The sequence below is a fragment of the Saccostrea cucullata genome, unplaced genomic scaffold, assembly GCF_032062105.1.
Source record: "Saccostrea cucullata isolate Sc308-1 unplaced genomic scaffold, CSIRO_AGI_Scuc_v1 ctg38, whole genome shotgun sequence".
NCBI lineage: Eukaryota > Metazoa > Mollusca > Bivalvia > Ostreida > Ostreidae > Saccostrea > Saccostrea cuccullata.
Genome location: NW_026937075.1, coordinates 545,153 through 556,218, shown reverse-complemented (window position 1 = coordinate 556,218; position 11,066 = coordinate 545,153). Strand labels below are relative to the sequence as shown.

The following is an 11,066-nucleotide window of genomic DNA, read 5'->3' as shown; positions in this document are numbered from 1 at the left end:
CCCCTTGGAAGCGGGCGTGGCCCTTCATTTTAACAAACTTAAATCCCCTTCACCTAAGGATACTTTGTGGCAAGTTTGGTTGAAATTGGCCCAGTGGTTCTTGAGAAGAAGATGAAAATGTGAAAAGTTTACGCCGACGACGACGACGACGCCGACGACAACGACGACAGACAACGGACAAATTTTGATCAGAAAAGCTCACTTGAGCCTTCGGCTCAGGTGAGCTAAAAATGTATGGTTTTTTTCCTTTCCGCGAATTCAAACGACCGCGATTTGCTGAAAATTGAACAAATCGCGATCTTTTCCGACCCCGATTTTAACCTGCTATACAGTAAACCGAGGTCCCGTGTCGCAAAAGGTGCTGACACGAAAATGATCCTTCTCTGCTCAACGGCCCTAAGTGCCGAGTTTAGGACAAAATTTGAAGCTCTCCGCCGGCAAGTGGTGGCGTCTCTATATAAGTGAAAAATTTGCTAGATTGACGTTAAACAGTATACAATCAAGTCACATTCTGAAGTTATATGAGTAAGTGGCTCAATACAATTTTTTAATTCACCGGGTTTGTTTATAACATAGACAAAGCCAGGGACATTTGCAACTGGTACCACTTACACTACCTAATCAGAATGTGACTTTAGCACATAAACAATGTCCACTTCCCTCATTGGCCACCCTATTATATTCAACTGAAAGTACCTAAATAAAAACAGACAATAAAATAAACTAACCATCTTGAAAGTGTGTACTGCTGGCAAGTAGACTTAGCAACTGGAACACCTTACACTAACCATTCAAAATGTGACTTGAGTGCACCGAAAATGTCAACTTCTCTCTGTGGCTACTATCAATTCCTATTCAACTGAAAATTACAAAATAAGAAACAGACAATAAAATACTAGTAAACAAACCACCTTGAAACTGTGCACTGCTGTACAGACCCCATTGTTTCTTGGCCTCTATACAGCCAACACTTAGTACAAGCCATATTCTGAAGTTTTATAAATGAGTGGCTCAAAACAGTTTTGTAATCCACTGGGTTTGTTAATAGTATAGACAAAAACCAAGGACATTATCAACTGGTACCACTTACACTACCTATTCAGAATGTAACCTGAGTGCATCTAAAATGTCCACTTGTCACTTGGGCCATGTTCATCATATTTAACTGGAAAATACAAAATTCGAGACAATAAAAAAAAACTACCTTGAATTTGTGTACTGCTGGCAGGTAGACTTCAATCGCTGTTGTTTCTTGGTTTTATCACAGTTATGTCTTAGTGCAAGTCACATTCTAAGGTTTTAAGTGAGTAGCTTGAAACAGCTTTTTAACCCACTGGGTTTGTTAAGAGCACTTACAAAACCAGGGACATAAGCAATTAAGGATATAGAAATGGTAGCATCTACACTACCTATTCAGAATGTGACACGTGTGCATCTACAATGTCCAATTGTCTCTTTGGCTATGCTCATTATATTCAACTGAAAAATACAAACTTAAAAACAGACAATTAAATTAATTAACTTTCTTGAATCTGTGCACTTCTGGCATGTAGACTTCAATCACTCTTGTTTTCTGTCTTCTATCACTGCCAATATTTAGTACGAGTCACATTCTGAAGTTTTATTAGTGAGTGGCTCAAAACAGTTTTTTAATCAACTGGGTTTGCTTATAGCATAAACAAATCCAGGGATATTAGCAACTTGTTCCACTTACACTACCTATTCAGAATGTGACTTGAGTGCATCAAAAATGTCGTTTTGTCTCTTAGGCCATCCTCATCATATTCAACGGAAAAATACAAAATTCTAAACAGACAACAAATAAACTAACTACCTTCATCTGTGTACTGCTGGCATGTAGACTTCAATCACTCCTGTTTCTTGACTTCTATCACAGCCAATATGTAGTACAAGTCACATTCTGAAGTTTTATGAGTGAGTGGCTCAAAACAGTTTTTTAATCCGCCGAGTTTGTTTATAGCATAAACGAAACCAGGGACTTTAGCAACTGGTACCACTTACACTACCTATTCAGAATGTGACTTGAGTGCATCCCAATTAATGTCTACTTCTCACTTGGGCCATACACACCATATTCAACTGAAAACACATGATTACAAACACACAGACAAGAAAATAAACCTACTGTCCATTACCTGTGTATTGCTGGCAAACAGATCTCGATAGCTGTTGTTTCTTGACTTCTATCACAGCCAATATTTAGTACGAGTCACATTCTGAAGTTTTATGAGTGAGTGGCTCAAAACAGTTTTTTCAATCCGTTGGGTTTGTTTATAGCATAAACAAAACCAGGGACATTAGCAACTGGTACCACTTACACTACCTATTCAGAATGTGACTTGAGTGCACCTAAAATGTCCTTCTGTCTCTTGGGCCATCCTCATCATATTCACCTGAAAAATACAAAATTAGAAACAGACAAAAAATAAACTAACTACCTTGATTCTGTGTACTGCTGGCATGTAGACTTCAATCACTCCTATTTCTTGACTTCTATCACAGCCAACACGTAGTACAAGTCACATTCTGAAGTTTTATGAGAGAGTGGCTCAAAACAGTTTTTAATCCGCTGGGTTTCTTTATAGTATAAACAAATCCAGGGAATTAATCAACTGGAACCACATTCAGAATTTGACTTGATTGCATCTGAAATGTCCTCTTGTCTCTTGGGTCATGATCATTATATAAAACTGAAAAATACAAATTTAAAGACAAGAAAATAAATTAACAACCTTGCATCTGTGTGCTGCTAACAAACAGACCTCGATCAATCTTTTGTCCTTGCTTTTAGCACAGCCAAGACTTGGTACAAATCACATTCAGAAGCTTTACTAGTGATTGACTCAAAACAGTTTTTAAACCATTAGGTTCGTTTATGGCATGGACAAAACCAGGGTTATTAGCAACTGGTACCACTTACACTACCTATTCAGAATGTGACTTGAGTGCATCCCAATAAATGTCTACTTCTCACTTGGGCCATGCACACCATATTCAACTGAAAACACATGATTACAAACACACAGACACTAAAATAATCCTACTGTCCATTACCTGTGTATTGCTGGCAAATAGATCTCCATGGCTGTTGTTTTTTGACTTCTATCACAGCCAATATTTAGTACAAGTCACATTTATGAGTGAGTGGCTCAAAACAGTTTTTTAATCCGTTGGGTTTGTTTACAGCATAAACAAAACCAGGGACATTAGCAACTGGTACCACTTACACTACCTATTCAGAATGTGACTTGGGTGCATTTGAAATGTCCTCTTGTCTCTTGGGCCATTCTCATCATATTCACCTGAAAAATACAAAATCAGAAACAGACAATAAATTAACTAACTTCTTGATTCTGTGTACTGCTGGTATGTAGACTTCAATCACTCCTGTTTCTTGACTTCTATCACAGCCAATATTAAGTACGAGTCACATTCTGAAGTTGTATTAGTGAGTGGCTCAAAACAGTTTTTAATCCGTTGGCTTTGTTTATAGGATAAACGAAACCAGGGACATTAGCAACTGGTACCACTTACACTACCTATTCAGAATGTGACTTGAGTGCATCAAAAATGTCCTCTTGTCTGAAATCTGAAATGTCCTCTTGTCTCTTGGGCCATTCTCATCATATTCACTTCAAAAATACAAAATTAGAAACAGACAATAAATTAACTAACTTCTTGATTCTGTGTACTGCTGGCATGACGTAGACTTCAATCACTCCTGTTTCTTGACTTCTATCACAGCCAATATTAAGTACGAGTCACATTCTGAAGTTTTATTAGTGAGTGGCTCAAAACAGTTTTTTAATCCGTTGGGTTTGTTTATAGCATAAACGAAACCAGGGACATTAGCAACTGGTACCACTTACACTACCTATTCAGAATGTGACTTGATTGCATCTGAAATGTCCTCTTGTCTCTTATGCCATTCCCATCATATTCACCTGAAAAATACAAAATTAGAAACAGACAATAAATTAACTAACAACCTTGATTCTGTGTATTGAGGGCATGTAGAATTCAATCACTCCTGTTTCTTAACTTCTATCACAGCCAATATTAAATACGAGTCACATTCTGAAGTTGTATTATTGAGTGGCTCAAAACAGTTTTTTAATCCGTTGGGTTTGATTATAGCATAAACGAAACCAGGGACATTAGCAACTGGTACCACTTACACTACCTATTCAGAATGTGACTTGAGTGCATCTGAAATGTCTTCTTGTCTCTTGGGCCATTCTCATCATATTCACTTGAAAAATACAAAATTAGAAACAGACAATAAATTAACTAACTACTTGATTCTGTGTACTGCTGGCATGTAGACTTCAATCACTCCTGTTTCTTGACTTCTATCACAGCCAATATTAAGTACGAGTCACATTCTGAAGTTTTATTAGTGAGTGGCTCAAAACAGTTTTTTTAATCCGTTGACTTTGTTTATAGCATAAACGAAACCAGGGACATTAGCAACTGGCACCACTTACACTACCTATTCAGAATGTGACTTGAGTGCATCTGAAATGTCCTCTTGTCTCTTGTGCCATTCCCATCATATTCACCGAAAAAATACAAAATTAGAAACAGACAATAAATTAACTAACAATCTTGATTCTGTGTATTGCTGGCATGTAGACTTCAATCACTCCTGTTTCTTGACTTCTATCACAGCCAATATTAAATACGAGTTACATTCTGAAGTTGTATTAGTGAGTGGCTCAAAACAGGTTTTTAATCCGTTGGGTTTGTTTATAGCATAAACGAAACCAGGGACATTAGCAACTGGTACCACTTACACTACCTATTCAGAATGTGACTTGAGTGCATCTGAAATGTCCTCTTGTCTCTTGTGCCATTCCCATCATATTCACCTGAAAAATACAAAATTACAAACAGACAATAGGTAAATTACTCTAACTACATGTACCTTGATTTTTTGTACTCATTGTAAGTAGACTTCAATCACTCTTGTTTCTTGGCTTTTATCAAAGCCAAGACTTAGTACAAGTCACATTCTGAAGAATTACAAGCAAGGGGCTCAAAACAGTTATTTTTAATCAGCTGGGTTTATAGCATAGACAAACCAGGGACATTAGCAACTGGTACCACTTACACTATGTATTCAGAATGTGACTTGAGTGCATTTACAATGTCTACATCTCTCTTGTGCTATGACTATCATACTGAATTGAAAAAATGTCATTACAAACACACAGACAATAAAATAAACTTATGTCCATTACCTGTGTATTGCTGGCAAATAGACCTCGATCGCTGTTGTTTCTTGACTGTAATCATAGCCGATATTTAGTACAAGTCACATTCTGAAGCAGGGACATTAGCAACTGGTACCACTTAGGCCCCCCAAAAATTGTCTTGTTTCCTGCTACCCAACCTACCCCATTTTTTTGCACCCGACCCTAAAGTTTTTTTTTTTTGGTTTTTGGGGGAAAAAATGGAAATTGCAGGAATTTTATGTTCAAAAAGTGAAAAAAATATATATATACATTCAAATTGTATTTGATGAAATATATGTTTAAAATATGGACTTTAATAAATTTCCACTTGAGTTGTGCATCAAAACACATGGAATTTCATTTTGAAATATAATATTGACCTAGCTATGACATGTTTAATTTGGTTTGTAGTAGTTCATATCCCAAAAATATCGTTGGAAAAAATAAAATAAAATAAGATAATTTTCCTACCTTCGTACCCTAGTTTTTACAGGCTGGTAGCAGGAAACAAGAGTATTATTTTTTTTGGCTAACACTACCTATTCAAAATGTGACTTGAGTGCATCTTCAATGTCCACTTGTCTTTTGGGCCATGCCTATCATATTCAACTGAAAAATACAAAATTAGAAACAGACAATAGATAAACTAACTACATGTACCTCGATTTTCTGTACTCCTTGCAAGTAGACTTCAATCACTCCTGTTTCATGACAGACTACTGCCAATATTTAACCTAAGTCACATTCTGAAATTTTATGCGTGAGTCAACTGAAAACTGAAAAATACAAGATTAGAGTGACAAAAAGATAAACTAACTACGTGGAATCCGCGTACTGCTGGCAAGTAGATTTCAATCGTTCTTGTGTCATTGTTTCTATCTAAGCCAATATTTAATTAGTACAAGTCACACTCTGAAGTTTTATAAGTGAGTGGCTCAAAACAGTTCTTTAATCCACTGGGTTTGTTTATAGCATAAACAAAACCAGGGATATTAGTAACTGGTACCACGTACACTACCTATTCAAAATGTGAATTGAGTGCATCAATGATGCACTCAAGTCACATTTTGAATAGGTAGTGTACGTGCTAATTCAATAACGTCCTTTGCTCGCTTGAGCCATGTGCACCATATTCAACTGATAATACAAGATAACAAACAAACAAACAATGAATTAAACGTATCGTCTTCAATCTGATTAATGCTTGCAAGCAGACGTTAGTTGTTGTTTCCTGGTATCTATCACAATCAAGACCCCGAATCATTTCTAAAAAATTGTCGACTTGGTTTTTAACAATAATCAATCAGTTACAGTAGAACCAAGATTGAGTAAAAGTCAGATTCTGAAGTTATGTGAGTGAGTGGTTAAAGCAGTTTTTTTTTATCCATTAGGGCCTACATTTCATTATATCATAGACAAAAGCAGGGATATTACCCAGATAGCATGACTATGTTGGACCAACACTGGTAAAAGATTGTATGGTTGGCGTTGGGGGAACAACGTTGGGCCAACGTTGGACCAATGTTACCATGTCAACCTTCTCGACCATGACAGAATTCCTATGTTGGCCCAACGTTGGTCCAACATAAGCAATTTCCATTCAACTTACTTTCCAAGGAAGGAAGGATGCTGATGTTGGCCCAACGTTGGCCCATTGTATATAATACAACCTTAAAGAAAGTGTCTTTTCAAATTGGTAGTTGTATGTTGGCCCAACGTTGGCCCGATGTTTGTAGTACACCCGTAAAGAATGTGTCAAATCAAGTTGGCAGTGGTATGTTGGCCCAACTTTGGCCCAATGTTTGTAATACACCCTTAGAGAAAGGGTCTTATCAAGTTGGTAGTAGTATGTTGGCCCAACGTTGGCCCAATGATTGTAATACACCGTTAGAGAAAGTGTCTTATCAAGTTGGTAGTAGTATATTGGCCCAACGTTGGCCCAGTGTCTGTAATACACCCTTAAAGAAAATGTCTTATCAAGTTGGTCCAACGTTGGCCCGATGTTAGCAAGAGTGTTATTTTGTTTAGGTGTTTCAAAGATGGGATATTTATATTGGGCCAACGTTGGTCCAGTTATTATACTGCCAACTAAATGATGGTGTCAATTTTATAATTAGCTGCTGAGCTTTACGTTGGGACAAGGTTGGTTCCAAATATTTATTTAGATGCACATTCTGAAATAATTAAGAGGATATTCTATGTCCATGCTTTTCATTGGATGACTGCTTTTGTTTAAATATGATATTTTTAACATTTTAACTTTGAACTTTAATGATCACAGCACCAAAGAGTGTTTTATTCTATTTTTTTAATTGTGTGCATGCTTATTTATTTGTAATAAAACGCTTAAAATTATGATTTTTTTCATGAGCGTTGTATTCATGAGAATTTAGAGAAGATTCAATAATTGTTAGTTAAAAGTTCTCAGGACCAGACGTGAATCCCAGATAGCAGATCATCGTTGGTTCAATCTTACATTATGTTTGTATTATCGCTGTTGGGTTACCTTTATTGGGCCAACAAAGATGGAATATTGATACATGTAGTTGGTTATGTATAATGGTGCCAATTTTGGGCTAACTGTTGGCGTTATATCATAAAACTATTATCATGAGAGAAAATATTTGTTGGGGGATTTGCATCGGCCCCAGGTTGGCCCAATATACCATGAATCTGGCTGAGCATTATGGGTAGACAACATCTGGGCTACTTGTAATATCCGCGCCATTTTTAATCTGACACGAGCCGAAATGAGACTGTACCTTGCATACCTGCATCCACTTTGTAAGTATTTATAATATATTTGCTTCGATACAGCTTAATTAACGTTTATAGTTTAAACGATATCGTGTACAAATCTTTATAAATCAGTGCAGAGGCCAGGTGCTGTTTAGTCAACACTGTCCCAGATAGCATGATAACATTGGGCCAACGTTGGGCCAATGTTATCGGTTACATTGGGTCAATGTTGGCAAATGACATTGGCCCAATGTAAGTTTGCTTATCGGCCAAATGTTGACCCGATATGTTGTGCCAACGTTTGCCCAATGTAGAATGTTATTTCTACAGATATTGACCCAACGTTGCGACAACATTGTCCAAATGAATGCGACATTGGGCCAATCTTGGCCCAACGTCAACAGGAACATTGGGCCGATGTTGGCAAATGACGTTGGTCCATTGTCATTTTGCTCATTGGCCAAATGTTGACCCGATTTATTGGACCAACATTGGGCCAATGTGTATAAACATTTAATTGTTACAAATCTGTATATTAACAAATCCGATAGTCTCTAAAATCAGAAATAAATCTACCACCAATCCTTCTTGAAAATACAAGTTACCTAAAATAAATTTACAAGGCTTGTTAAAATTCTTAAAGTTTATCAAAACAAAGTAAATTATCAGTGATTAAATTTATTGTTTCTGCACAATAAAAATAAATGAAAGTATAAAAAAAAAAACAAATGTGTTTTGATACAGTTGAAACAATAAATGATTTGCCCCTTATTTAGATTGAAATTTGTGTCTAGTACAAAAAAAAATTTCCGAAGTCTTCCACACATTTTACTTATATACACTTAAAGTCGGACACATGATCAAACATGTTGAAAATGTTGAACATGTTGAAGTTAAAACAAAAAATTTTCAGTACTAAAGCATAAATTGGGTTCTTTCATTTAAAATGTGTTCAGTGTACCGACAAATTTTCTATACATGTATTTTACTTTGAATAATAAGTTATATGGGGCAACATTGAATCAAAATCGGTGTGATGATGATGACCAGGCGTAGAAATTTTATGCACAAATGCCTTCATCACGCAAGCTTGAACAAAAAAGACGGTTATTCTTCAATTGACAGTTTAAAAATATAGTGATATACATCATGTACTTGTTAAAATAATCGTATGTTTACTCTTTACTGAGAAAAGCAACAAATGTACCAAATACAATTTTTAGTGCTACTGGCGGATTCTAAAAAGACATTAAGAACACAATCAAAGAATGGCTAAAGTATGCCAAGGACAGGGATGGGGGAGGAAGAAACGGACAGAGAAGAAAAGAAGGGGAGGAGGAGACTCTGGAGAGAGAAGAAGAGACTTAGGGAGCAGATTGAACGTGGCAGTGTCTAACTTGTTTCTGTTATATACTGTGAAATACCTGTAGTTCTCTCCTTTTCTGTGTCTGTTTGTCGGTAACAAACATAATGCAGATGCCAGAAACATTTTTTTGTGTAAGTAAACAAAATTGCGGGATTCATTTTAGTACTATATTAAGAACAGGATGCTTTGTTTATTTTTTAGACGTGCTTATTGATATTTGCAATTTACTGAACTTGTGCATAAATTTACATGAGAGAGGGAGTATACAGTCATGTAACCCTACATGTATCGCTTCAAGTGAGCATCAACTTTTTATTCTTTATTAATGTTTTCTTCATGCACTGAGCAATAAAATATTAGTATGTTATCATTTAATTTTATATTCTGATTTCTTTTTCCTCAGTTTTTTTAATTAATGTAGAGCTACTTACATTGCAATGCTTGTTGATGGTAATTCTATGAGATCTTGTGAATATGTACACTGAAAGAATAACCTAGTGAATTTAACTAGTGTGTTTCGTAAAGCGTTGGTCGTGATTAGTAAACTTTCAGTTTACTGGTTAAGATAGTGAGTTGTGAAGCGGGAGTGGTATAGATACTTAGATACCTAGTGAAAGTTACTCATCAATTCTAAATTTACTAATCTTACCTCGTAAATATACCAATATCTGGTAAAACTACTATTAAGGTAGTGATTGTATGGACAGTGAATCTACTAGTTTTCTTCGTGACATAACTAGTTATTTTTTTACAGTGTATTAAACTATTAATCTAGCATATATAGTATTAAAGGGCTTTTACCATTAAACTGTACTGCAAAACTACTATAACCTTATTATATATAGTTTGTTATTCACTTCTGAGGACAAATGGCCAGCCAGTGAAGAGCAAATGAGTTGTCCTGATGGAGAGCCAATAAGATACAATCCAACGTTGGCCCAAAAATGGTGTTTGCCTAATATTGAAAGAATAAGTGGCCCAACATTGGCTCAATAATATCCGTTTGTTGGTCCAACAATAAGCCAACAAGTTGGTCTGATTAAGGACCGATGAGCAAATCACCGTTGGCCCAACAGTAATTGCTTACAATGGCCCAACTGTACAAAAATGACGTTTGCCCAACATTGAAAGAATACATTGGCCCAACAAGGGCCCAATATTAACTGTTACATTGGCCCAACATTAAGCCAACAAGTTGGTTTGATTAAGGGCCGATGAGCAAATTACCGATGGCCCAACATTAATTGCTTACAGTGGCCCAACTGTACAAAAATGACGTTTGTCCAATATTGAAAGAATACATTGGCCCAACAGTGACCCAATATTAGCTGTTACATTGGCCCAACAATAAGCCAACAAGTTGGATTGATTAAGGGCCGATGAGCAAATTACCGATGGCCCAATGTTGAATGCATACGGTGGCCCAACATAAGGAGCATTGTTGGCCCAACAAAGTTCCAATAGCATCCTGCTATCTGGGTAGTCGCCGCCAGCTGATACCAGTTTCCTTTTGTCGTTTTGATTAATCTCGCAAAGTGAAATATGTTTTTTCTTATGTAAATTTTACGATCTAGACTTTTAAAATATCATTCCAGCACTGATATTTTAATCCCGTTTATTGCATCGTTTGTTTAATGCAAAAAAAAAAAAAAAATTAAATTCAAATAGGGCCTATGTGTGTTATAAACAAAAAAAACAAAACA

At 36.2% G+C, this 11,066-nt stretch overlaps 1 long non-coding RNA gene across 1 annotated transcript; it reads right to left on the bottom strand.

The window, feature by feature from the left end:
- Positions 1–365: 365 nt before the first annotated feature.
- Positions 366–2,607, bottom strand: LOC134247199 (uncharacterized). The gene is made up of 3 exons (XR_009987780.1): positions 2,460–2,607; positions 729–859; positions 366–453 (listed from the first exon to the last, which is right to left on the bottom strand). It is a non-coding gene; the product is annotated as an uncharacterized LOC134247199 (long non-coding RNA).
- Positions 2,608–11,066: the final 8,459 nt, after the last annotated feature.